The 26,571-nt window shown below is 43.6% G+C and overlaps 1 long non-coding RNA gene across 1 annotated transcript; it reads left to right on the top strand.

Moving 5' to 3' along the window:
• Nucleotides 1-8,864: 8,864 nt before the first annotated feature.
• On the top strand, nucleotides 8,865-9,700 carry LOC147751171 (uncharacterized). The gene is made up of 3 exons (XR_015299950.1): nucleotides 8,865-8,904; nucleotides 9,033-9,104; nucleotides 9,498-9,700. It is a non-coding gene; the product is annotated as an uncharacterized LOC147751171 (long non-coding RNA).
• The last annotated feature ends 16,871 nt before the right edge of the window (nucleotides 9,701-26,571 follow it).

The raw sequence follows: 26,571 nt of genomic DNA on the forward strand, positions 1-26,571 counted from the left end.
CTCATGGGGTGGGTAGAGGTAAAGGGAGGTGAGGGTGACTTGAGTGTTTAGGGGTGTGCAGAAGTAAAGGGGACGTAAGGGTGACTTGAGGATTCAGGAGTGGACAGAGGTGAAGGCAAGTGAGGGTGACTTGAGTGCTCAGATGTGGGTAAAGGTAAAGGGAGCTGAAAGATAATTTAGGGATCAGGGTTGACTAAAGGTACAGGGAGGTGAGGGTGATTTGAAGGCTCAGTTGTGGCTAGAGGTAAAGGGAAGGGAAGGGTAACTTGAGGGTTTAGGGTTGGGGAGGGGTAAAGGAAAGTTAGTGTGACTTGAGGGTTCAGGGGTGAGTAGTGGTAAAGGGAGGTGCGGTGACTTGAGCATTTGGGGGTGAGTAGATGTAAAGCAAGAATGACTTGAGGGCTCATGTGAAGAAAAGATTAAGGGAGGTAAGGGTGACTTGAGGTTTTGGGGCTTGGAAGAGGTAAAGGGAGGTAAGAGTGACTTACGGTTTGACGGGTGGGAAAAGGTAAAGGGAGGTGAGGTGAAGGGACTTCAGGGCTGGTTTGGGTAGAGGTAAAAGGAGGTGAGGGCGACAAGGGCTCGTGTGGGTAGAATTAAAGGGAGGTGAGATTGACTTGAGGGCTCAGGGGTGGGTAGAGGTCAAAGGAGTTGAGGGTGACTTGAGGGTTCAGAGGTAGGTAGAGGTACAGGAAGGTGAGGAGGACTTGAGGGTTGGGGTGGGTAGAGGTAAAGGGGGATCAGAATGAATAGGGTTCTGGGGTGGGATGAGTTAAAGGGAGGTGAGAGTAACTGACAGTTCAGAGGGATGTGTAGCAGTAAAAGGAGGTGAGGGTGGCATGAGGTCTTGGGGTAGGAAGACGTAAAGAGAGGTGGGGGCTTCAGGGTTCAGAGTGGGCAGAGGTAAATGGATGTGAGTGTGGCTAGACGGTTTCCGGGTGGGCAGAAGTAAAGGGAGGTTAAGCTGACTTTAGGGCTATGGTCTGGATAGACATAAAAGGAGTTGAGGATGACTTGAGGATTGAGGGTGGTTTAAAGTAGAGGTAGGTGAGGGTGACGAGGGTTCGGTGTAAGTGGAGGTAAAGGAAGGTGTGGGTGACTTGGGGGTTCGTGGGGGTGTGTAGAGGTAAAGGGAAGTGAGGGTGACATGAGGGTTAGAGGATAGGAAGAGGTAAAGGGAGGTGATGGTGACTTGAGAGTTTAGAGTGGTTAGAGGTGAAGGGAAGTAAAGGTGGCTTGAAGGTTTGGGGGTGGGTAGAAGTGAAATGAGGTGAGGTTAACTTGAGGGTTCAGGGGTCGGTAGCGGTAAAGAGAGGTGAGGGTAACTTGAAGGTTGAGGGGTGGGGAGAGGTAAGGGGAGGTGCGGGTAACTTGAGGGTTCAGGGGTGGGAAGAGGTAAAGGGAGGTGAGGGTGACTTGAGAACTAAGGGGTAGGTAGAAGTAAAGGAAAGGTAAAGGGAGGTAAGGTTGATCTCAGTTCAGGGTTAGGTAGAGGTAAAGGAAGGTGAAGATGGCTTGAATGTTTGTGGGGTGCATAGAAGTAAAGGGAAGGGAGGGTGGTGAGGTTTCGTGGTTGGAAGAGGTAGAGAGAGTGAATGTGACTTGAGGTCTCAGGAAGGAGTAGAGGTAAAGGAAGGTGAGGGTGACATGAGGGCTGAGGGGTAGGTAGAGTTAAGAGAGGTGAGGATGATTTGAAGGCAGAGGAGCGGGTAGAAGTAAAGGGGGTGAGGGTGACTTCAGGGCTGAGTTGTGGGTAGAGGTAAAGGGAGTTGTGAGTGACTTGAAGACAGAGGGGTGGTTAGAGGGAATGGTAGGTGAGGGTGACTTGAGGGCTGAGGGGTGGGTAAAGGTAAAGGGAGGGAAGGGTAGGGTGACTTGAGGGCTGAGGGGTGGGGGTGGATAGAGGTAAAGGGAGGTGAGGGCAAATTAGGATTTGAGGGGTGGGTAGAGGTAAAAGAAGGTGAGGACAACTTAAAGATTCAGGGGGGGGATAGTGGTAAAGTAAGATGATGGACAGAGGTAAAGGAAGATGAGGTTGACTCAATCGTTGGGGGGTGGTTAGAAGTTCAGCAAGGTGAGGGTGACTTGAGAGTTGAGGAGAAGGTAGAGGTAAAGGGAGGTGAGTGTGACTTGAGGGCTCAGGGATAGGTAGAGGTAAAGGGAAGTTAGAGTAGCGTAAGCACTCAGGGATGAGTCAAGAGAAAGGGAGGTAAGGATCACATGAGGGCTGTGGGGTCTGTAGAGGTAAAGGCATGCCCGGATTGGCCGTTGCGAGCACCGGTCAATCCCCCAGTGCGCCGCAAGGGAGGGGGCCGGTTTTGGGCCCTGGGGGCCATTTTTATTACAGGGCTGTTTTTGCAGCATAGCTGCAAAAGCGGCCCTGTAACAAAATCTTCCGAAAACCGGCCCTGCCAAAGAGCTCGGTCACACCACCAGGGGCCGGCCAAGCACTTTGCCGGGGGCGGTTTTGGTTCTCATTCCGGCTCTGGGTAAAGGGAGGTGAGGGTGACTTGAGGGTAGAGGTAAAAGGAGGTGAAGGTGACTTGCAGACTCGGGTGAGTGGAGGTAAAAGGAGGTGAGTGTGACTTGAGGGCTCATGGGTGGGTAGATGTAAGGAGAAGTGAGAATGCCAGGTAAAATTTGTGAGTGGGACTTGATTGAATAGTAGGCTATGTTGTGACATGTCATTATACAGTATGGTATGGGATGGTATGTGTGGGCTGTTAATGTATGTTATGGTATGGTAAGGTATGGTAAGGTTTGGTATGGTATGGTATGATATGGTGGTATGGACTATTATTTGTATTGTATAGTATGACCTGTTGTTTTATAGTATAGTACAGTATGTAATGGTTTGGAATGGTTTGTTATTGTATAATATGGTATGTTATGGTCTGTTCTTGGATAGTTAGGTATGGTGTGATATGTTACGACCCGCTATTCTATATTATATTGTGGTATGTATATGGTACGGCATGTTATTGAGGTGTGCAACCTAAGAAGTGCTAAAAGCATGCATACACATGCATTTAAGCAGGCGCTAATATCATAAGTTGGTACAATTTTAAAACATGCAAATTACATTGGCTTTTGAAAATTGGGACGTAAGGCGGCATTATATGGAATGTAACCAAAATGAGGATGAGGCATAAACAAATGCACCCTTAATGACTGCTGCAACATTTAACTTATTAAAATTCAATGAGTTGTCCTGTCGTTTTGGTATGTGGCTCAGCGACTGGCCAGAGAAAAGCAGCCTTTTGGAAAGTGAAGGTTTGAAAATTCTAGAAAGCAAAAACGAGGGAAGGGAGCAGTATGCTCAAGATGAAAAATCAAAAGTAAAGGGGTATAAAAGCAGCTAAAAAACAAGCTAGAGTGGCACAGGAGCATGTTAAAAAGACATACAAACAACCAATACACACTCACAAAAAAAGGACAACAATGCAAGTGCAGGCAGCGCAGAAGAACAATACACAAAGAAATCAATCAGTACTTGGGCCCTGCTCTAGAGAAGAAAACAAAAACAAGGAGGCAAAGTGAAACTGATATGCACAGACATCACTGACCAATGAAAAGGAAGATATCAGGAGCGATAATGAATAATGGTAAGTAATGGGCAAGCTAAAAGAACAATAGATAATCGCAAGCAACAGCCCTGTCTCTGGCTAGACCTAAAAACCCATTATTAAATGAAATTGTATGACACTTATTAAACACATCCTTAAAATTGATAAAATCTCACTGCAATAGCCTCTGTCAATAATAGCATATATCATTTGAATATGAAATGTGGTTTACCTACTGACTTCAACTCATGTAAGGGAAATTAGAGAAGCCATAATCCACCACAGAACTCGAGATGTGTGAAATTAATATTGGCTAATAGATTGTAATTGTCCGATATTCCCTTTAGTACCAGTCACACTGAATTAGTCCAAAGGGCCTATCTCGTCCTAATTTCTTAATACCAGCATAAACAAACAGTCTTATTGCGCATGCACCCTTGTCACTAAAGGCATTCACTTACTGTCTGACCAATAAACATTACTCATAATTGTATCAACACATACACAATTCACTCCATATTTATATATTTCAGAATAAAGCTAAATTGTGACCGCTGTTGTTGGAAACGACTACCTGTTGGCTAGGTATTCACCCAGATGTTGCCTTCTTTTGCTGAACCCGTTTTTGTTGGCCATAGTACCCTGCCCACTTTACTCATGTTAACTAGTTTTAAAGGGCTTGTGCTCTGACCTCCCCTATTGAAAGAGTAAAAGTGTCACATAACCAAATGGAACATTTAATTTGTTATAAATCCCTAGATAGTGCCACCCACTTAAGTAGCTCTGCAAAACAGAGAGAGAGAGCGAGAGTTGATATTGGTAATGTGGTATTGAATTAAGAGGCAGTTAAGGTCTGAGCTGGGGAAGGATTGGTGCTCTTTTTAGCCACTCTTCATCTGTGTTCACTTATATAAATATACATCTTGAACTCATGAAGCTTGTTGATGTCACTTTCACTCAATTCCAACACTAACAACCAAGACTGCAGCAATAATTATTGTTCAATATTTACATGATACCACTGGCTCAGATGTTACCACAGCATAATTTTAATTTCTGGTTTCTAATGCATTCACATCACATTTAATTAGTCAAAAGGTTGGGCACTTCAGCAATCCATAGCAGAAATAGTGATACTTGTCAGACACGTGTGCCATTGCATGAAGGCTTGGAACCCCATCCTCTATGTCAACATGGAATAATCTGATCCCTGCTACTAAAGGTGCCCTCGTGAATGAAAAAACGTGTCTTGTTTAAGAAATTAGACTGATCTGCATCTTGTAGTCCCTAACACCAACTTTTCGAAGTGCCAATGGAAAAATAAATAATAGAATCACGTGACTTTGACTTACTAAATCAGTCCTTATTTTTAAATGCATTCTATGAAGCATGGTACACTTTTCACTGACATTAGAAGGAAGCCTGTATCACATCAATGAGTTTCACTTCGTAAAAGGTGGAAACATTTGAGGTCTGATTCTGAGTTATCAGAGTGTTATTGCTCTGTGGGCTGCTGCCCCTCCAATGACGCATCAGGCTGGCATGGATTCAGACTCAGGCACACCCCCAGCGAGCAGCCGGACTGCTGTTCTGTCCTCCTCAAGCCCACATACATCTTTCAGTCGTTTTCAAATGCGCCTTTCATTTGCTCTCCGAAAACACTGGCTTAATTTACAAAGTCATTGTCTTCCTACGTCAAAATAAATTAGGTGTTCTAAAAAGGCTGAGATGAACAGACATTTTCCTTTGACCATAACAAAAGCGCCAGCGAATTCTAGCAACACCAGAAATAGGGCAAGGGGGCAGGCCGCGCTCTTAATGCACTGTATGGACGAGTTATTCATTCCTACAGACCTGCCACCTCCCACCTTCCAAGAAACTCATGAGACAAAACAGGGACTCATTCATATTCATATCCTAAAAGCATTCACATTATCCGACCGCAAGCAAATGTACCAAACCGGAACATATTGCCGCACTGCTTGCAGCATTATGTTTTTCAAATAGAGACACAAACTGAGACGTCATCACCGTGCACTACTAAATTGAGTTTCCAAATTCAGAGATGTGTGGCAAACGTGTCAATTGTGTTTTGTTGTCCACCATTAACATATATTCATTTAGAATCTTTACATGGTGCAAGTTAACCAGTTAGTAGGAGTCAGTCCTACAGTGCTCATAGTGTAAAAAAACACAAAATGACAAGCATTGGCAAAATCAATATGTCTGACCTTGGCAAGAGAAAATATACCATCACCTAAACGTGGTTGTCTGTTGGATACAATAACATTTAGAGATTTATATATCATACTCCGATATGGCTGTTTTGCCAGTGAAGTTTTTGCAACAAGGTTTTGAGATATCCCAATCCTTTTTTATAAGTTTAAAGTTTATTAAGAGAGAAAATCAGTACATAAATGGAAAGAAATATCATATAAAAGAAATCACAATGTACCAAATTACAGTCCATATCTGGAAAAGAATGAAAAGGGGGAGTAAAGAGGGGTTACGGGAAAAAGAGGGAGGGGGGAATATCATATAAAACAGTATAAATAAAAGTATTACCTGAATCTTATCACAAAATCATAAAACATAAAATAATTAGGAGTATTGTAAAACATAAACATGGAAATGGAATAATTGGAAGGGAACAAAGGAGTAATATCCCAGTAGAATACATCTGAAGTATACATGAAGAGACAACATATAATTTATGGAGGTTATCCTCCCAATCCTTTTATGCCTAATGTTTGTGAAGGAATCAAGAATAAATTACCACCCTAAGGTTGAACAATGGAAAAAAAGTCTTGGTGGGATGAGATACAGCGGATGAGAGGCATACAAAATACGAGAAGTTGACAGACGACCTGGCTGATCAGGATGGAATGTTGGCAAACATTGATAGACTGTCCAAATAATCATTCACACTGAATGAAAAGGATTGAGCGAATGGGACCCTGCGTGCTGCGTCTTTCTCGTTTTGGCTTCCGCTGCCGGGACTCTCCAAGGCCGCTATTGGGCCTTTCTTCTGCAATTCCACGCTTCCCTGTCCGTCTCCGATGTGATCAGTCTTTTTAATCAAGCACAGCAGTTCCCTGTTTTTTCTCTCTTCCCCAGCTATTTCTGAATAGTCTTGATTCTTCCCATCATCTGTGTCCAGAGCCCTGCTGAGACTGGTCTCTGTGCCTTTCTGAAGTAGCTGAACAGTGGGTGCCGAACTAAAAATACATGTCTAGAAATAAAATTCAGCTTCAGTGACCCACAAAAGCTCCAAAGAAATGTTGTGCTACCTACTATCAAAATTTGGGATTTTCTCTCCTATTTTCAAAAGATTTAATTGAGCAGATAATGTACCAGATACGTGATGTCTGTAAAATAGAAAAGGTATTACGATTGTTTGTTGATATTTTGGAAATGGATGCTTGTCATATTATAAATGAATAGAAATAAACAAGTCCCCTCGGAATTCTGATGCAAACAGTGAGAACATGAAACCAGGAACCTTGAAACGACGCGTACGGGAAGCAAATTGTTTTGCTGCTGGGAATGTGTTTAGGAAAATCGACATGTTGCTGGAACAGATAGTTGCAGCACCACAGGTCATTGTTTTGAAGATTAAGCGGCAGTGGCAGCTCCTGCGCTAGGCGGAGGAGCTTCGGGCCACTGCTTCTGAGCAGGGCAACAAAGAAAAAAATAAAATGATAACAGGATATTATTTTATTTTTCTCTATGGAGCCAGGTTGGTTGAGGCCGGGCAGGGCCGGGCTTCTGTCACAGTGCAGGATAAGTGATACATGCACCTTAAGTGCACATGACGGTTTGGTCAGCCGTGTTGGGCCGGCCAAACAGTTATGCGGACTTAGCATGTTCGGCACTGGGCAGTTATGCACAGCCTGGGTAGAAATCATGCACAGGCTCACAGTTCTCGTCTGAGTGCCAAACGAGGACGCTCAGACCAATCAGGACAATGCTGTCATGGTGACAGTAGTTTTCAAAAAAGAGAGGGAGACAGAAAGGACACTATTTACCACACAGTATTGGTGGAAGGTCCAGTAACAGCTTAGTGTCCTGTACGAAGTACTAGAGAATTACACCAAAAAAGGGGGTTGCTGTACTGTTCCTTGAGAAGGTAGAGTAAGGAAAGTTCTTGCTGGCGTGACAGGGAGAGGGAGAGGGGATGTTATTAATACCCTGGGGAATCCATTATGTTGGATTTATTTGCCTCACACACCCCGAGGAGTGTCATGCTTCATCATCGGCGGTTGCTCCTCGTCGGAGCATCATTGGGGGATACTTAACACAGGTGACATGTCCCTAGAGGAACCCAGGTTTGCTTTTAAAAGATCACAAAATCTGAAAGACATTTTGATTAGTACTAGGCCTAAACAAACTAGGAAAACTAACCAGAGAACCCTATGGGACCTACCTCCAGTGACTGGGCACTACCCCTGCGGCATGTGCGGTGTCTGTAGGTATACTATGACTCTCAAAACTATACAACTTTCGGACACATTCAAATGGGAAATAAGGCAACATACTAACTGCAACACGTCCCACTGCATATACTTGCTTATATGCCCATGTAACTTACAGTATATAGGGATGACCACACGCCCTATCAAGACTCGGATCATAGAACATCGCAGCAACTTCCGCTGCAAAAAAACCCACACTAAAATGTGTAAACATTATGTGGAAGCAAACCATGATGAGAATGCAATAAAGTGGATAGTTCTGGAGTCCAGCCCCAACTGCCCCACAAAAGCACTCTTCAGTAAGGAACAGAGATGGGTGCACCGGTTGTCTTCTGACCAATATGGGCTCAACGAAGACATCCCCTGGCACTCTCTATGAACCCCCATACTCATAGTGCCGATCCATGAATGATAGTGATCTGATACATTCCCCTACAATACGAACTGGCTTTGAACTCACTGACGACCTTGGGACCCCTTCCATCATGGCCGCCACCGTCCCATAGGTTGTAACACCGGTTTTCCACAACCCGTGTACCCAACCTTTGCAATGAGCCATTACAGAACTACTAGGAGTTCAGGAGGGTACCGAGGCGCGTTTTCACCCACAAAGTATAGCTGATGCTACTTTCCGAACGGGGCAAAGGCACACAACAATAGCACCTCTCGGTATCCTAACACCATTACAAGATGGCCGCCACGCTCCCGGGACCTTACACACTTCCGAGGTCAATGGGCGGGTACCCATCGCGTCACGCTGCTCTCCCGGTGTTGGTTAAATGATCCCCTCCGCCGAGCTCACACATCTACTCGAGCTCGGCGGGGAAGGGTAGGTCATTACATCCGGACGCAGCGGACGACAGGTGAGTGAGGTTAGCGCTTAGCTGGGAAAATGAACTTTTAACGCGCTTTACATACTTTGAGCCCTGTTGGGCTGGGACGCATTCTTTTCAATTGCTATATATCGCGTTCTTAATTACCCCTAATGTAGCCACACCTTGGGCTCAGCGCTGCAGTTCAGCCCTGCCGAACACTCAGGGGGCCTCTAGGTCTTGATCTTTAGGTGAGTCGAGCAGTCTCAACATGCTCTTTGGAATGGTTTTATAGATCACAGTGATAGCGTGCTGTTATGCTTAACATCTTACACAGTGGTGTCTACATTTTTGTAAACCCTGCCTTACACCTGATATACTACAGACAGGTACTAAGATTCGTTCTGCTGCATTTTTAACTCTGTATATTTACACTCTTGTTTTTAACTTTCACCTTCACTAGTCACAACATGAATCACAGTCCTAATCATAGCGTGTGCTTCACAGTTGTACTTCACAGTTATACAGTGCACACTCAGTACACTGAGCATGCGGTGGATGAGAACACCACCACCCTGGCAATATATGTTCTTTCTGGCAATATAATGACTGGCAATTTAACCTTTTCCTTATCCTTCCTCCAGACATAGACATAGGAGGACCCACTAAGGTAAATTTCAATAACATATGATACGAGCATGATGTTATCTTCACTTCTTGGTCCTGAAGAATCGCGGTAAATGCACCATGAGCGAGAAACATGTTGACCACATGCACCACTAGTCTCTTCTAGGGTTACACAACGTAATTGGTTAACACCTAGAGGACTAGCTTCACCTTTTAACCGTAGCTAGGGGACCCCCAGAATAAAAGTCAATTCAGGTACCCCGATCTACATTTTAGCCACCTCAATATAGGTATACATCTACCCGCCCACATACCCCCACTTCACCTACAGGCAGTTGGAAAAAGATCTCCGCCAAAGAGCCCCTCTCTGAGGTGTGCCCGTCGGGGGTTGCACCGCCTCCCCGACGAGGAGCAACCGCCGATGATGAAGCATGACACTCCTCGGGGTGTGTGAGGCAAATAAATCCAACATAATGGATTCCCCAGGGTATTAATAACATCCCCTCTCCCTCTCCCTGTCACGCCAGCAAGAACTTTCCTTACTCTACCTTCTCAAGGAACAGTACAGCAACCCCCTTTTTTGGTGTAATGGTGACAGTAGTGTCATGATTGGCTTTGAGGAGCCTGGGTGCGTCCTGCTTCCGGTAGTGAGAAAGAGCAAAGGACGATAAGAATCATGCAGCGTGAACAGGTAAGTGATCTTTTTTTTCACCCGCCCCGCAACCCCGTTCCGGAGCAGCCAACACTGTTAAGAGGGAAGAATAAAATCTGCATCCAGAGCAAGTGAGATAAGGTTCTACTGGGAGAACAGGAGCCCAAAACTAAAACCGAGATACTAACATTGAAAGGGGAAAGGCAAGGCAGAAGACTGATCCAAGAACAAAATAGACAAAAGTTCCACAGAAGTCAGAACAGCCGTTAGAAAATCTTGGTCACGGGTTTGTGATCGCATACCAGACCAGAGTATCTTACTAAGAGGACCATTCAATATACTAGGGATGGCCAACCATGTCAGCAGAGACCCTGGCATCCGTTCCCCTGGCAGAGGACCGCCAGACATATTCAGCGATTCCAAGACCACCAGGTTCAGCTTTTTAAGAGTTTTATTTACTGAATTCACATATTTAAGAAATATAGAATGAGACAGACTGGGCATATTTGCATCAGGGGAAACCTGAAGAGTTATTTAAATCGGTGTTGCTCTTGCCCCACCAAACTCGACTCTGCTCCAGAGGTGAGGAAAGTGCAGGGTTTTCACCAGTGCAGCATTTGCTTCCTCCCTCAGAGTAAACAACCTGTTAGCCCGTCTGCCCAAGGGGCATCCGATGAAAGTGACAGTTGTCAAATTTTTTCCTGTTTCAGCCAGACCGGGAGTGGCCGTAGCAAGCATCTGGCATTTTCCCGGGAGGCTGGAAGGGTGGGGATGGTTTTGAAGCAGTAACAAAAGCAGCAGTGCTTCACTATTACCATCCCAAACCTCCTGCCACTCAGGTAGTCCTAAAAAATTGGAAAGGCTGTTTTGGGTGGCAGGATCAACATGCGAGCATGGCTGCCCCGGATAGGAAAATTAGAAAATGCCACTACCACCCGCTACCACTCCCACAATTGCGAGAAAGCTCCTTGCATGTCAAATCAATATTTTGTTTTTATTGTTTCTCAGAAACAGGCTCCCACTTTAGGAGTTTATTTCTTGAAAACAAAAAGGTTGCTGCCTGGGTAATTAACAATGTGCCTTTGGGGGCACTGGGTGCAGCGGAGGCCACACCCAGGGCTGTGGAGGAGTTACAGGGCGATCCCAAAACAGGAAAGGCGCAGGAGCAGGACCTGGACCTGAAGCCTCCAGTGCAAAACGCACCGTGCAGAAGTCATACATGCTCCAAGGGGTCCTTCTTGGGAACTTGGAGTATGACGGCACCCCATTAGTCCTTAGGGCAGTTGTAAACCTGAGCAACCGGGGACTTGCCATATAACTCTCCGCCCGGCTGGGGAAAGTGTGAGTCACTCTCCCTTGTTTAAAGGGCGGAGTGGGGTGGACGATAGGTTCACCGGTGGGAGGAGTAGATCCTCCCAGGTACAACACCGAGCTATGGCCGCTGGTGGTTCTTTGGCTAAACTTCAGGTACCCTGCAACAAGGGGTTGCAGGGCGGACGGGATTGCCTGTGAGATAACCCACCTTTTATTTGTATATCAAATAAACCTGCAGCTCCTTTTTCCAAATAACACTGTGTCTGTATATTATTTTGTGAAGGTTGTGGGGTGCTGTGGGGGTGGCGTACCGATAGAGGTACTAAGCTCCTTGCATGTCAAATCAATATTTTGTTTTTATTGTTTCTCAGAAACAGGCTCCCACTTTAGGAGTTTGTTTCTTGAATAAAAAAGTTGCTGCCTGGGTAATTAACAATGTGCCTTCCCAGTCTAATTCAGTGCCTGTTGTGGTGCTAAACACAGTGATGCCCACCTGCTTGGCAGGATTTCAAAATTTGGCAGGCAGTTCTTCACCAGAAGAGTGGCGGTGATAGAGGTCAAATATGCAAACTCCAGAGCAGATGAGTATCATAAGGTCAAATAACAACCTCTAGATATTATAAGTATACATACGGATTATTTATATAAGCATAAACACAATATAATAATTGTTCCAAGTAGAGATCAACAACTAAACTTAATCAGTGGGCAGCAATAATGAAGTGTGATATGCCACCGATGAGTAACTCTGGCAATTAACCAGCAATTACAGTCACCTAACCAACCCCAACAGGGTGTAAATTAGCACACCAATGAACTTACTCAAGTATTTTTATTGAGAATACTACAATGTCTCGGAGGGCCTAATTCTTTCAAACAATCTCCAATGTATAATATCATTACTCCTCCACACAAGCCTGGACCAATTACTTTTGTAGTTGTGCATACTGAATTAGCTCTCATGTTCGTGGCATCCAAGAGGCTTTATGGCACTCTTAATCCTCTTAACAATTGCCTGAAAGGTGCGGGAGTCTCAGCATTTCTGATTCTTGTGTTCGCCTGGGGCATTAGTGATGTCTGTTATTAATTTGTTTCCACTCTCCTCCATGGAGGTGTTAGGAATGGTCTAGAGAGTTGACACCTTGCCCACCTGGACTACGAAGGATAGTAGACAAATAATTCCATCGGAAAAGGGGATTGGCAAGAGAAAAGGCGGGAAGTCGGCAGTAGAGTGCTGATCTCTGCCTGCTCCTGACAAATAAAGAGAGAAGATATATTAATAAACTTAATATGTGCTTCCTGAGGATGAGACAAATAGACATACTGTTAGAACTGGCTATTTCTGGTTGGCTAAGGCTGACGCCAAAGCTAGGCAGAAACCACCATTCTAGTCAGGGCAAGGGAGTCACACGCCAAGATAACCCCTGCTCACCCCCTGGTAGCTTGGCACGAGCAGTAAGGCTAAACTCTGAGGCAATGTGTAAAGCATTTGCGCCAGCACACAACAGCAACAACATACTACGCTGATCACAAAAGGAACTCCACACAAGGTTATTATAAAATAACTTTTGTATTGTAAAAAAACACATCAGATAGTATCACACAAAATACATGGTGCCAACTGGCACGGGCAATATTCACAAGGGATTATGTACACAAGACAGCCCCACGTGGGCCACTGTCAGAATCAGAAATAGCACTTCTAGAATAAATAATAAAGAATACAAATCATAGTAGCACAAATTAGCAACTATGGCACACAACCATTAACCACTGGTAACAGGAACCAGGACCTCACTAGGACCACCTGTACTAAAAAGAGCAACCACCTAAGTATCACACAGCACCTAGGGGTATAAACAAGAACACATTACCCATGATGCATGAAACACATTCAGAGGAGTAATACAGGGAAAACACATGATGCCTAAAAGCATTCAGATGTGTACGGACAACCACCTAAGTATCACACAGCGTTTAGGGGTCTAGGAAAGAACACATTACCCATGATGCATAAATATACTTTCAGAGGAGTAGTAAAGGAAAAACACATGATGCCTAAAAACATTCAGAGGTGTAAGACAAGGGAAACACATGATGCATAAACCTATACATTCAGCGGTGTTCAAAACAAAGCACATGATGCAATAAAATGCATTCAGAGGTACAGCGCAAGAAAACACATGATGCCTAAAACATTCAGAGGTGCGGCGCAGGGAAAAGGAAGACACATGATGCCTAAAACATTCAGAGGTGCAGGAATAACACATGATGCAAGAAAACCCATTCAGAGGTGCAATAACCATACAATTGCGCAAAACTTACATAAGCCACCACCTCTGGCAGTCCCTAGGCCAACTGGCCTTGTTGGGGCTAAGACGCCCTGTGTCCAAAAGTCAGGGGCCTAACGGTGCTGGTGCCCACTACTTGCTGGGCACCTGTGGACAATCCCAAGCGCCTAAACGGTGCAGCTGCCCACTAATTGCTGGGCAGCTGGGAATCATCAGAAAACTGCGACAGGGCCCTCACTGACCCTTAGGCGCAAACTGCGCTTACTGCTGGAGCCACACAGGCTCTGTCACACTGCGCAGACCGTTGGAGCCACACAGGCTCTGGACATCGCACATGTCCCAAACGTTGGAGCCACACAGGCTCTGGACATCGCATATGTCCCAAACGTTGGAGCCACACAGGCTCTGAAACTAGATATGGCTGTTGGAGCCCTCATGCTCTGCAAACAATGGCCCCTCGAGCCTCGCTGGGCTCGTAAATACAACTGCCCTCAAGAGCCTCACTGGGCTCTAAATAAAGATGTGCCCCCTAGAGCCTCCGTGGCTCTAAACACAATCTGGGCCCTGAGCCTCTCGTGGGCTCTCAAGAAATGCCCCCAGAGCCTTCGCGGCTCTCAAGATCCAAATGTGGCCCCTTTGTTGGAGCGACCCCCTATCAGGCGGGGGCCGCTCAAGAACTACTGCGGCCGCGCTGGACACTCACCGGGACTCTCGCTGTGGCTCCACTGGGTGCTCTCTCCTCCCCCCGCCCTTCTCCCCGGCAGCGCTACTCACCAGCTGCTACTCCGGGGCGGGGGGTTGCACCACGCTTCACCCGGTTCCCCAGCTCGGGACCGGGACTTCGGAAGGCGGAGCCCTCATGGCTCCAGGCTCACTCTTTGGCCGGGGGCTTGAGGAGGCGGCAGACAGCATCTCCGGGCACATCTCCGGTCTCCCTCCTTCGCATGGGAGACCGGCAACGAACAACAAAGGAAGCGGAAATCACGCACGCCAGGCCCCGCCTGCAGTCAGGCGGGCGGGGGCCTGGCTTCCTGTTTCGCCGCAACGGCGGCACCGCCAACCTTTTCGGGGGCAATAATGAGGGGTGGCACCCTCGAATTCCACAATAAAAGTAGAAACGGGGTAGGCACCCGTTAGGCAATCAAATAAATGGGGTGGCACCCATCCATGAAAAATAATTGATATATAGGCGGGGCATAACGCAGGGTAGGCTCCTGCGATTCCCCACACAAAATGCGGGGCGGAGAAACGCCCGCAATAAAGAAAAATGTGCTATGAAGAGATAAAGCGCTTCCAGGTACTTCAGGGTTGAATACAGCACTCCAAAACGCTGCAAGGTCCAGTGACAAGGTCCTTCCTGAAGTAAAGCACTTCCCAGGTGCTAAGGGGAGCAGAAAGTCCAGCAACAAAGTCCTTTAGGAGTCCAGGGGCTGGGCAGGGCCCAGGGATTCCCCTGGGCCCAAGCAGCAGCACGCCCCTGGCAGATTCAAGTCAGAAAACAAGAACATTTTGGAAGGGGACACAGCCCCTTCTTATACAGAGAAAAGTCTTTGAAGCCTTTGTGCAGGCAGTGTGAGAACCAGCAAGAACTAGTTTTAGGGAACTCTCTTCAGTGTCAGGGACAGAGGTGACAGTCGCCAAGCGGGAGGTGGAGCCAGCATAGTGGTCAGGCAGGCACAGCCCTAGTCACTCCCAGGTGCCATCTCCTCCCACTTCTCTGATGCAGCCTTTCATCCACGGGCTGACTCAGACAACCTCCTGGGGCATTCCAGCTTCTGTCACCCTCAAACCAGACAGTCAATCCACAAGCAGGCCCAGGCACTCCTGGACCAGGCTCACCAGCCAATCACATGCCAGACACAAATTACACAAATATGCCAACTTCTAAAAGTGGCACTTCTAGACTAGACACAATCATGCAGCATATACCATTACGCAGCATTCAATCTCATGAGTTCGCACATATCAAGCTCGTCCCTGCACTCCCCACACATCAGGAACTACCATGGGCATACATATTCCCCATTCATTCCTATGGGAGGGCAGGTCACTCACCACACAAACACAGAGATCTCAAGCACTTTACACTGTACCACAGTGAAAAAGTGCGCAGAGGCCTAAAATCACCACCACCAAGTTCCAGAAACAGGCTAGGAAAAAGCAAAAAAAGTCTAAGGGTGAACCTGCCAAAAGGGCCGGGTCCAACACATACTCAGTACAGTTGTCTCCAATTCTCAGCACTCTAGGCTTCCTCAGTTCTATTATCCATTTGTAGTTCTAGCCTCTATTACCAAAGGGAGAAACATAGATCAGAAAACATGTAACAAACAGGTACACATCCTCCTCCTCCTCCTACCTGTGTAGATGAATAGATACTTTTATCTACAAGAGACGATGGGAAAACTGAATAAGAGTTATTCACTCCAATCTCAGGAACTGTAAACGGCAAAAAAAATTGAGTGAAGACACAAAATAAGAAGAAGAGTATGCCGTTTCTGCTTCATAAGACAAGTTGTTGATGCCTTCTCACGACTAAGTGGCAATAATCTCATCTGAGACTTAGTGCAACACACACGGAATTCCTGAAAATGACTATTGTGTATTCTTTAATGGCCAGTAGTATAAATTCCTTAATTGTCCATGTACATAGTCAAATAAACAAGATAGGACCATTCTGATGTAGAATTCAGTATAGGATAGGTAAAGCCAAGCCAAAGGATAGTTACCTTGAATCACTTAGGAGACCACCCTTAATTATTTATTTATTTATTTGTTTATTTATAAAGTTTTATATAGCGCGAACATGATCCCGAAGGATATCAGAGCGCTTTAAAATTGGAGGGAAGGAAGGTAATAAATACAGTACCGTCATCAAATAAGCATACCAAACAGAACAGTTACCAAACAAAAGGGGTCAATAGCGAGTAATTCAATAACTGGTACTTAGCGAGCTAAGAGGGGAGCTTACCACTACTGACACACCAAAACTACCCTTTCACCAACTTTAATGCTGAAGCTCGGTGGACCTGGGCCCCAGTTGTGCACAACAGCAATTAGAGTAAATTGGGAAGCACTGTGTTCTGGGATGCCAATTTCAAATATATGTTGCAGTTGCTGACACGCAGACTGTAATACTGAGAAGGTCTTCAGTTTTAGCAAGATGATTATTTACGTTGAGTGGAAAGCCCTTTCTTCCATCTGTTTGCTCCTAAAACTGCAGCGACAAACAAAACTGTTTCCTGAGAGAGAGTGTTAATGTGAACACTTTTTTCAATGCCCACTCCCACCACCACAATAATGCATATAACAAGGGAACGGATTACGGGAAGAGTAGTGTGATACTCTCAAGCCCTCGCAGTGTCTTGGACCATGAATAATCTGCTTCTCGATAAGTTTACTATAACAACTCATAATCTTCTAAGGGGTTCTCAGTGCATGGAGACTCAAAAGTGGGTAGTCTCTCCTTTGTCCACCAGACATGGCCTCTAGACTCAAATGATTCCATTTGTTTTTTATTCTAAGTATTCCTCTGGAGGACACAAGAATATCCTCAACTCCTGAAACATTTCCTAAACTGTTACAAGTTATGCCTGAATCAAAACACATCAGCTAAATATTAAAATATAAGAGTATTAATTATTATAATAAATTAATCCATATTTATTTAATTTATTTTACTAACGCTTTTAAAACATGTAAAATATTAGGAGTGGGCTGTAAGGGACATAAGGTTATGTGTGGAAAAATGTATTATTCCTCAGTAATTATTTAGGATTCTTGAATATTGATAAGCATAATGAGCATTTATTTAATTAGAACAATAATGTTTTTTTTAAAAAATATGCAAAATCATTTTTAGAGCAGGATATAAGGGACAGTGATGGGTGGGCAAGAGTATTAATACCCATCTATCAATCACAAAAAATAGTATGAATAATGAAAAATAATTAAAATGTGTAAGTCCGAACAATAATGATTTAAAATATGAAAAAAAAAATTTAGGAGCAGGATGTAAGAGATTTAGGTGCTAAGTCTGCAGAAATGCATTAATACTCAAGAATGAATTACAGCAATTGACATTTTTGAACTATGCAAAGTAAATCTTTTGGAGTGGGATGTAGGGATATAGGAGTTATTGGTAGGGAAGTGTATAAATACTCAGCCATTACATGTAATACTTTTTTTTATTTATAATTGTTTTATTGAAGTCCTTAAAAACAATACAAAATTATTAATAATATACAGTTCATCGACAGTACTTCATCTCATTTAGCTTAAAAAATTACATAGATCCGAAAGAGAAAACAAACATCATACACCACGCATTATAAGAAAAGTTATTAGAATCACAATGTCTGCATATAATATGCTATAGAGCATATAAAAACTACTTTTTCTCGTAATATCTTTTGAATTTTTTTAATCAAAGAAAGTCCCCCAAATCTTCTCAAATCTTCTAATACCCCCACTCGTTGCGCGAAAGTCCTCTCACTAGATTCAACCCATTTCATCTTATGTAGCCATTCATAAAAAGATGGAATCTGCTCGGTACACAATAGTTGTAATACAAGAGATCTAGTCACTGCCATAGCAATATAAAGCAATTTAGCCACCTGGTCAGTAAAAAAGAGATCAGGATCATAACCGTACAAAATTAATTTCTCGTTCACTACAATTTCGATACCACATTTGATCTGGACATGGCTGAAAATCTCTTCCCAGAATTTTGCAATCTTATCACAATAAACCATAACATGTGACCAATTAGCTAAAGAATGATGGATACATCTAAAGCAATGTGTAGCGTGATTAGGATACATTTTGCCAATAGAAGAAGGTGTATGATAAAGTAACCACTTACTAAGAAATAGCATTCTCCGCCAATTCGCCCCCCCTTAATGTAGTAAAATTAAATCTATTAATGACAGACCAAACATTCAAAGGCATTGCCTGATTTTCCTGCTCCAACCATTTTTTAATCGCTTTTTGACTAAGGTCCAGCTTCCTATTTTGAGCAAGATGGTGTTTCCAAACCCCCGGATTTCTATCCGGCACGTCAACTAATAATTCCTTTATTAGCTGACTTTGCTGATCTAACTGAGTAATATCCAATTGAACCAAGAAATTTATAAACCGATTTATATGACCCTAATAAGATGAAATTTCGGGTAACTAATTGAGACATTTCTGTCAAGGTGATCCATTTCCCATTTCTCAAAAAGTCTGAGACTTTCGAAAACCCTGCCGCCCCCCAATTAACAGCAAGATTTGAGAAATAACACCCGTCAGTGGGAGAATACTGGATAATGAGGATGTTAAGTTGATAATGGGAATAGAATATATCTTAAACAGAGCCTGACGTTTTTTAAAAAACCACTGAAGGGACTTATAGCGAACAAATTTGGGCGATTTAAACACGTGGAGAGGAAGGAGCATGTATCTGATTTTCTTTGCAGATTAGATCAAAAAATGTATTTATGAATAACTTTTTTGTATGAAGTTGAGATTTAAATCTGGATAGGTACTGGGCAAAATAGGCATTATAGTAATCTCTAAGATTTGGCAGAGCAAGCCCTCCCTGATCCAGATCTTCATATAAAGAGCTGAGTGCAATGCGAGGCGTTTTCTTTGCCCAAATAAAGGCTGTAAACATTGATTCTTCTCGAGTAAAGAAAAAACCTGACAAAAAACATGAAATAGTTGAGAACAAAACAGTAAAGAGGGGAAGAACAGACATTTTGATCAAAGCCACCCAACCTAAAATGGATAATGGTAGAGAGTTCCAGCGTGAGAACAGTGTTTGGACTCTTCGGAGAAGGGGATTAAAATTCAGATCATATAAATTCCTAACTGATGCTGACTCCCAGATATCTCTTTGGCCTAGTGTTGGTACAGGAAAGAATGTCCAGGTGTAGCTCCACAGCTTCACCCCACATTGTAGAATTTCCGTTTTCTTTTTATTTATACAGTATCCTCCTAGAATTTCAAAATCCTCGAAAAGCTGAAATACTTTGGCTTGAACTCTAAGTTCTGGTTTTATAATAAGCATGATGTCATCTGTCCCAACAACGCTGAGGATGCCTGACTTCACCTTGGGGGTGCCCAGGAGTGGGCTCCTCACAGGGAAAGGCCAGGAAGGGTTCCTCGGCGGTATTCGTACAAGCGCAGAGATGCCTCCGGTAGTCATGCACTATATAAGTGCGTAGTTATCATATCATTTCAATGTTGCCATTGATGGAATTGGGGGGGGAATCTCTGCACAGTTCCTCAATGCTATTGCCAGGGGCTCGATGTAAAAGGCAAAAAGGACTGGCGATACGGGACATCCTTGTCTTGTACCTCGTTTTACTAAGACTGACCCCGCCACTGTGGTGTTAACAATTACATTAGCTTTAGCATTGGAATATAGATTGCGAATAAAAGAAATAATTTTAACCAAAATCCCTTGTGTCTCAAAATAATCTAGAGCCTCAATTAAATAATGTGTGTTAGTTGCTAACTGTCTGTCCGCAATAAAACCATTCTGATCCGGATGGATCAATTCTGCTGTGATATTATTAAAGCGCAATGATAGAAGTTTTGTTAGTATTTTGTATTCAGAATTTAGTAATGTTATCGGGCAATAAGAATTTAGTGCCTTGCTGTCCTTCCCCTTTTTAAAAAACTCACTACGTTGCCTTGTCCGAAGGAATCTGGTATTGTACCTCCCTCTAACATAAAATTTATTAATATGAGAAAAAAAGCAGAAAAAAATACCTTAAAAAATTCAGATGGAAACCCATCTGGGCCACAACCTTTACCATTAGGGAGATCTTTTATAACTCTCTATAAGTCCTCCTTAGAAAATAATCTAGCCAAAGACAGTTGATCAACTTCTGAGAGCTTAGGTAGTTCATTATTGTTTAAAAAGGCTTCTAGTAGAAAGGGGTCTACCCTCTGGTGTTGACCATAGATGGATTCATAGTGTTTAAGCATTATATCCCCTATTTTAACCGGATCATCTGTCTCTGAATCAGTAAGAGGACATTTTAGAGTTTTAAATCCGAACAATAATGATTTAAAATATGAAAAAATAATTTTAGGAGCAGGATGTAAGAGATTTAGGTGCTAAGTCTGCAGAAATGCATTAATACTCAAGAATGAATTACAGCAATTGCCATTTTTGAACTATGCAAAGTAAATCTTTAGGAGTGGGATGTAGGGATATAGGAGTTATGGGTGGGGAAGTGTATAAATACTCAGCTATTACATGTAATACTTTTTTTTATTTATAATTGTTTTATTGAAGTCCTTAAAAACAATACAAAATTATTAATAATATACAGTTCATCGACAGTACTTCATCTCATTTAGCTTAAAAAATTACATAGATCCGAAAGAGAAAACAAATATCATACACCACGCATTATAAGAAAAGTTATAAGAATCACAATGTCTGCATATAATATGCTATAGAGCATATAAAAACTACTTTTTCCCGTAATATCTTTTGAATTTTTTTAATCAAGGAAAGTCCCCCAAATCTTCTCAAATCTTCTAATACCCCCACTCGTTGCGCGAAAGTCCTCTCACTAGATTCAACCCGTTTCATCTTATGTAGCCATTCATAAAAAGATGGAATCTGCTCGGTACACCATAGTCGTAATACAAGAGATCTAGTCACTGCCATAGCAATATAAAGCAATTTAGCCACCTGGTCAGTAAAAAAGAGATCAGGATCATAACCGTACAAAATTAGTTTCTCGTTCACTACAATTTCGATACCACATTTGATCTGGACATGGCTGAAAATCTCTTCCCAGAATCACAATAAACCATAACATGTGACCAATTAGCTAAAGAATGATGGATACATCTAAAACAATGTGTAGCGTGATTAGGATACATTTTGCCAATAGAAGAAGGTGTATGATAAAGTAACCACTTACTAAAAAATAGCATTCTCCGCCAATTCGCCCCCCCTTAATGTAGTAAAATTAAATCTATTAATGACAGACCAAACATTCAAAGGCATTGCCTGATTTTCCTGCTCCAACCATTTTTTAATCGCCTTTTGACTAAGGTCCAGCTTCCTATTTTGAGCAAGATGGTGTTTCCATACCCCCGGATTTCTATCCGGCACGTCAACTAATAATTCCTTTATTAGCTGACTTTGCTGATCTAACTGAGTAATATCCAATTGAGCCAAGAAATTTATAAACCGATTTATATGACCCTAATAAGATGAAATTTCGGGTAACTAATTGAGACATTTCTGTCAAGGTGATCCATTTCCCATTTCTCAAAAAGTCTGAGACTTTCGAAAACCCTGCCGCCCCCCAATTAACAGCAAGATTTGAGAAGTAACACCCGTCAGTGGGAGAATACTGGATAATGAGGATGTTAAGTTGATAATGGGAATAGAATATATCTTAAACAGAGCCTGAGGTTTTTAAAAAACCACTGAAGGGACTTATAGCAAACAAATTTGGGTGATTTAAACACGTGGAGAGGAGCATGTATCTGATTTTCTTTGCAGATTAGATCAAAAAATGTATTTATGAATAACTTTTTTGTATGAAGTTGAGATTTAAATCTGGATAGGTACTGGGCAAAATAGGCATTATAGTAATCTCTAAGATTTGGCAGAGCAAGCCCTCCCTGATCCAGATCTTCATATAAAGAGCTGAGTGCAATGCGAGGTGTTTTCTTTGCCCAAATAAAGGCTGTAAACATTGATTCTTCTCGAGTAAAGAAAAAACCTGACAAAAAACATGAAATAGTTGAGAACAAAACAGTAAAGAGGGGAAGAACAGACATTTTGATCAAAGCCACCCAACCTAAAATGGATAATGGTAGAGAGTTCCAGCGTGAGAACAGTGTTTGGACTCTTCGGAGAAGGGGATTAAAATTCAGATCATATAAATTCCTAACTGATGCTGACTCCCAGATATCTCTTTGGCCTAGTGTTGGTACAGGAAAGAATGTCCAGGGTTAGCTCCACAGCTTCACCACACATTGTAGAATTTCCATTTTCTTTTTATTTATACAGTATCCTCCTAGAATTTCAAAATCCTCGAAAAGCTGAAATACTTTGGCTTGAACTCTAAGTTCTGGTTTTATAATAAGCATGATGTCATCTGTCCCAACAACGCTGAGGATGCCTGACTTCACCTTGGGGGTGCCCAGGAGTGGGCTCCTCACAGGGAAAGGCCAGGAAGGGTTCCTCGGCGGTATTCGTACAAGCGCAGAGATGCCTCCGGGTAGTCATGCACTATATAAGTGCGTAATTATCATATAATTTCAATGTTGCCATTGATGGAATTGGGGGGGGGGATCTCTGCACAGTTCCTCAATGCTATTGCCAGGGGCTCGATGTAAAAGGCAAAAAGGACTGGCGATACGGGACATCCTTGTCTTGTACCTCGTTTTACTAAGATTGACCCCGCCACTGCGGTGTTAACAATTACATTAGCTTTAGCATTGGAATATAGATTGCGAATAAAAGAAATAATTTTAACCAAAATCCCTTGTGTCTCAAAATAATCTAGAGCCTCAATTAAATAATGTGTGTTAGTTGCTAACTGTCTGTCCGCAATAAAACCATTCTGATCCGGATGGATCAATTCTGCCGTGATATTACTAAAGCGCAATGATAGAAGTTTTGTTAGTATTTTGTATTCATAATTTAGTAATGTTATCGGGCGATAAGAATTTAGTTCCTTGCTGTCCTTCCCCTTTTTAAAAAAACTCACTACGTTGCCTTGTCCGAAGGAATCTAGTATTGTACCTCCCTCTAACATAAAATTTATTAATATGAGAAAAAAAGCAGAAAAAAATACCTTAAAAAATTCCGATGGAAACCCATCTGGGCCACAAGCTTTACCATTAGGGAGATCTTTTATAACTCTCTATAAGTCCTCCTTAGAAAATAATAGCCAAAGACAGTTGATCAACTTCTGAGAGCTTAGGTAGTTCATTATTGTGCAAAAAGGCTTCTGGTAGAAAGGGGTCTACCCTCTGGTGTTGACCATAGATGGATTCATAGTGTTTAAACATTATGGGCCCGATGTAGGTAAATCTACATTTACCACTTCATAAATACCGAATCATACCGAATCGGTATTTATGAAGTGGTAAATTAGAGGGGGGGAGATGTAGGTATTTCAGATTCGGTACATACCGAATCTGTAAGATTCGGTATTTACCGATTCTGTAAATACTGATTCGGTATCCCCATTGCTTCCTATGGGCCTTGAAGCCCATAGGAATCAATGGGCATTACCGAATCGGTAATTACCGATTCGGTAATTACCGATTTGTGCAAGGGTGCAGGGGGTGTCACTTTGACACTCTCCAGCACCCCAAAAAAAGGCATGTGAGCCATGTGGCACACAGACATGCCCTAAGGGCATGTCTGTCTGTCACATGGCATAGGTGTGCATGCACACATGTGCATGCACACCTGGATTCGGTATTTTAACACCCAATTGGATTGGGTGTTAAAATACCGAATCTGAAGGGCCTGTGGGACTGAAAGTAGTCCCACCTACATCCCAAATTTAAAAAATCGGTAAAATTACCGATTCGGTATTTTTGCGATTCAGTAATTTTACCGAATCGGTAAAATACCGAATCGGACAAAAAAAGGTCCCCTACATCTCAGTAGGCCAAATACCGGTCGGAAACGACCGAAATCGGCCGTTTCCGACCGGTATTTGGTACCTAAACCGGGCCCTATATCCCCTATTTTAACCGGATCATCTGTCTCTGAATCAGTAAGAGGACATTTTAGAGTTTTAATTAGGTTGGCAGCAGCATGTTCCTTAGCCTGCCAAGCCAGAAATCTGCCCGTGAAGTTGCTTTCTTCGTATATCTTTTGATGCTGTTGCCGAAAGACATCTTCACTTTGAGTATAGTAATTAGCACTAAGATCACCGTTTTGCTGGATCAAGCTGATATTGGTTAGCTCTAGATGGGTTGTGAAGGCTTATAGTGATAAGTATTTGAACTTTCTGCTCTAAGTTTTTCTTCTTTTTATTCCTTTTTTTTTTTTTTAAACCTTTATTTTTGTAGCAGGAAGCACATTGTACCATCAGCCCTGTAATATCATTTCCATATATACCCCCGGATATATACATAGATTAAAACCTGTAGCACGGCCCTTAAGCCCACATCCCGGAGGCCGGGCGGCGCATCCTTGATCAGTCACCAAAACATTTGCTATATTCTTCCCTTCGGGCTTTCCATGTCTCATCAAAATCCCCGCATTTTATACTTTTATTCCCCCTCCCCCCCCCCCAACTGAGTTCTGTAAAACCTAGAAATACATTCCCCAACTTGTAAATCGCCACATCATATCTTTCGTAGCACCTTAAAATTGACTCATCGTCCCCATAAACAGAATCTCACACTGCCCCGACTTCCCCCTCCCGACAATGCTCTACAGAGCAGTACAATACTCCTCACGTTGGTATCCTCTTGGCGTTGTACACCTCCCCTATCTATGTCATTACAGGGTCAAGTTCAGGCCCACTCTTGATTGTTGCCCACGGCGGACAGCCCATCCCCTCTCACTGACCTCCTTCAAGACCGTGATATTGTCTCCATTTTGCCCACACTTTCCTGAATTTCCTGGGGCAGCCTCTGGCCTTGTATGTCACTCTTTCCGCCATCATGTATAGATCCAAACCTCTCCTCCATTCCTCTACCTCTGGTGTCTCTGCGGCTCCCCAATGCTTCGCGATGTCCCCCTTGGCTACCACTAGTGCTAGTACCAGGAAAATAAGTAGTGGGCGTGGCAGGTCCACTTCATTTGTCATGCCCAGCAATGCCAGCTTGGGGTCCCGTACTAAGTCCACACCCAGGACTTCCCCTAGTTCCGTGAAGATGTGAGCCCAGTATACTTGTATGTTGTCGCAAGACCATATGGTGTGATAAAAGTCCCCTTGCTGCTGTCGGCATCTGAGACACGTGGGGTCTGTTATTTTCCCAGCCTTAAGGAGACGCACTCGAAATATGTCCAGTGTAGCACATTTAACTGAATGAGTCTCAGCCTCGACTTGATCGCCATCTCCCGGGGGTGCATCAGGACTATCTCCCAATCCAGGTCTTCCATCTCCCCCACGTCTGCCTCCCAAATCCCTCTCAGTTTCCTTAAGTCGCCTAGCATGTTGTTGGTTAGTGTCTTGTATGTGAGGGAGACCGCCTGATGTACCATTTGTTCCTGGAGTAGTCTACATTCTAGTGGGGCGTATTCCGGTATGTCCGTGAGTGTGATATTTTGTACCCTCCATGCATGTGCCAGCTGGGTGTGTTTGAAGAGTTGTGAGCGATGTAGTCCAAATTCTACCTGTAGCATGGTGAACGATTTCAATTCTCCCTTACATATCACATCCCCAATATGTGAAATACCTATATCGTCCCACCTTTGGAATCCCTTCAGTTTTTTAAGTTCTGACAGCCATTGGCATTGCCAAAGCGGTGTCTGTCGTGTCGGTCTGCCCTCCCATCCCATACGTCTCGTGGCACGTGTACAGGCCCGCAGCGTGATCGTTGTTGCCGGTAGGAGCGCTCTCCGCACCTTCCCTCCGTACAGGTAATAGAGTATGTTATGAGGTGACAGCTTGTGCCGCTCCAGCGCGTATGTCGGGTGTTTGGCCGGGGCGTGAATCCAGTCGTTTATGGGTGTCAGGTGTTCCGCCCAGTAATACGCCTCTATATTAGGCAGGGAGATCCCCCAGCTGTATTGGTGCAGTTGGAGTGTCTGGAGGGCGATTCGAGGTTGCTTCCCTAGCCACAGGAACAAACGCAGGTCTGCATGTATTTTGGGGATTGCCGTAGCCGGGAGTGGGT

Source organism: Lissotriton vulgaris, chromosome 1_1 (assembly GCF_964263255.1).
Source record: "Lissotriton vulgaris chromosome 1_1, aLisVul1.2, whole genome shotgun sequence".
NCBI classification, from domain to species: domain Eukaryota; kingdom Metazoa; phylum Chordata; class Amphibia; order Caudata; family Salamandridae; genus Lissotriton; species Lissotriton vulgaris.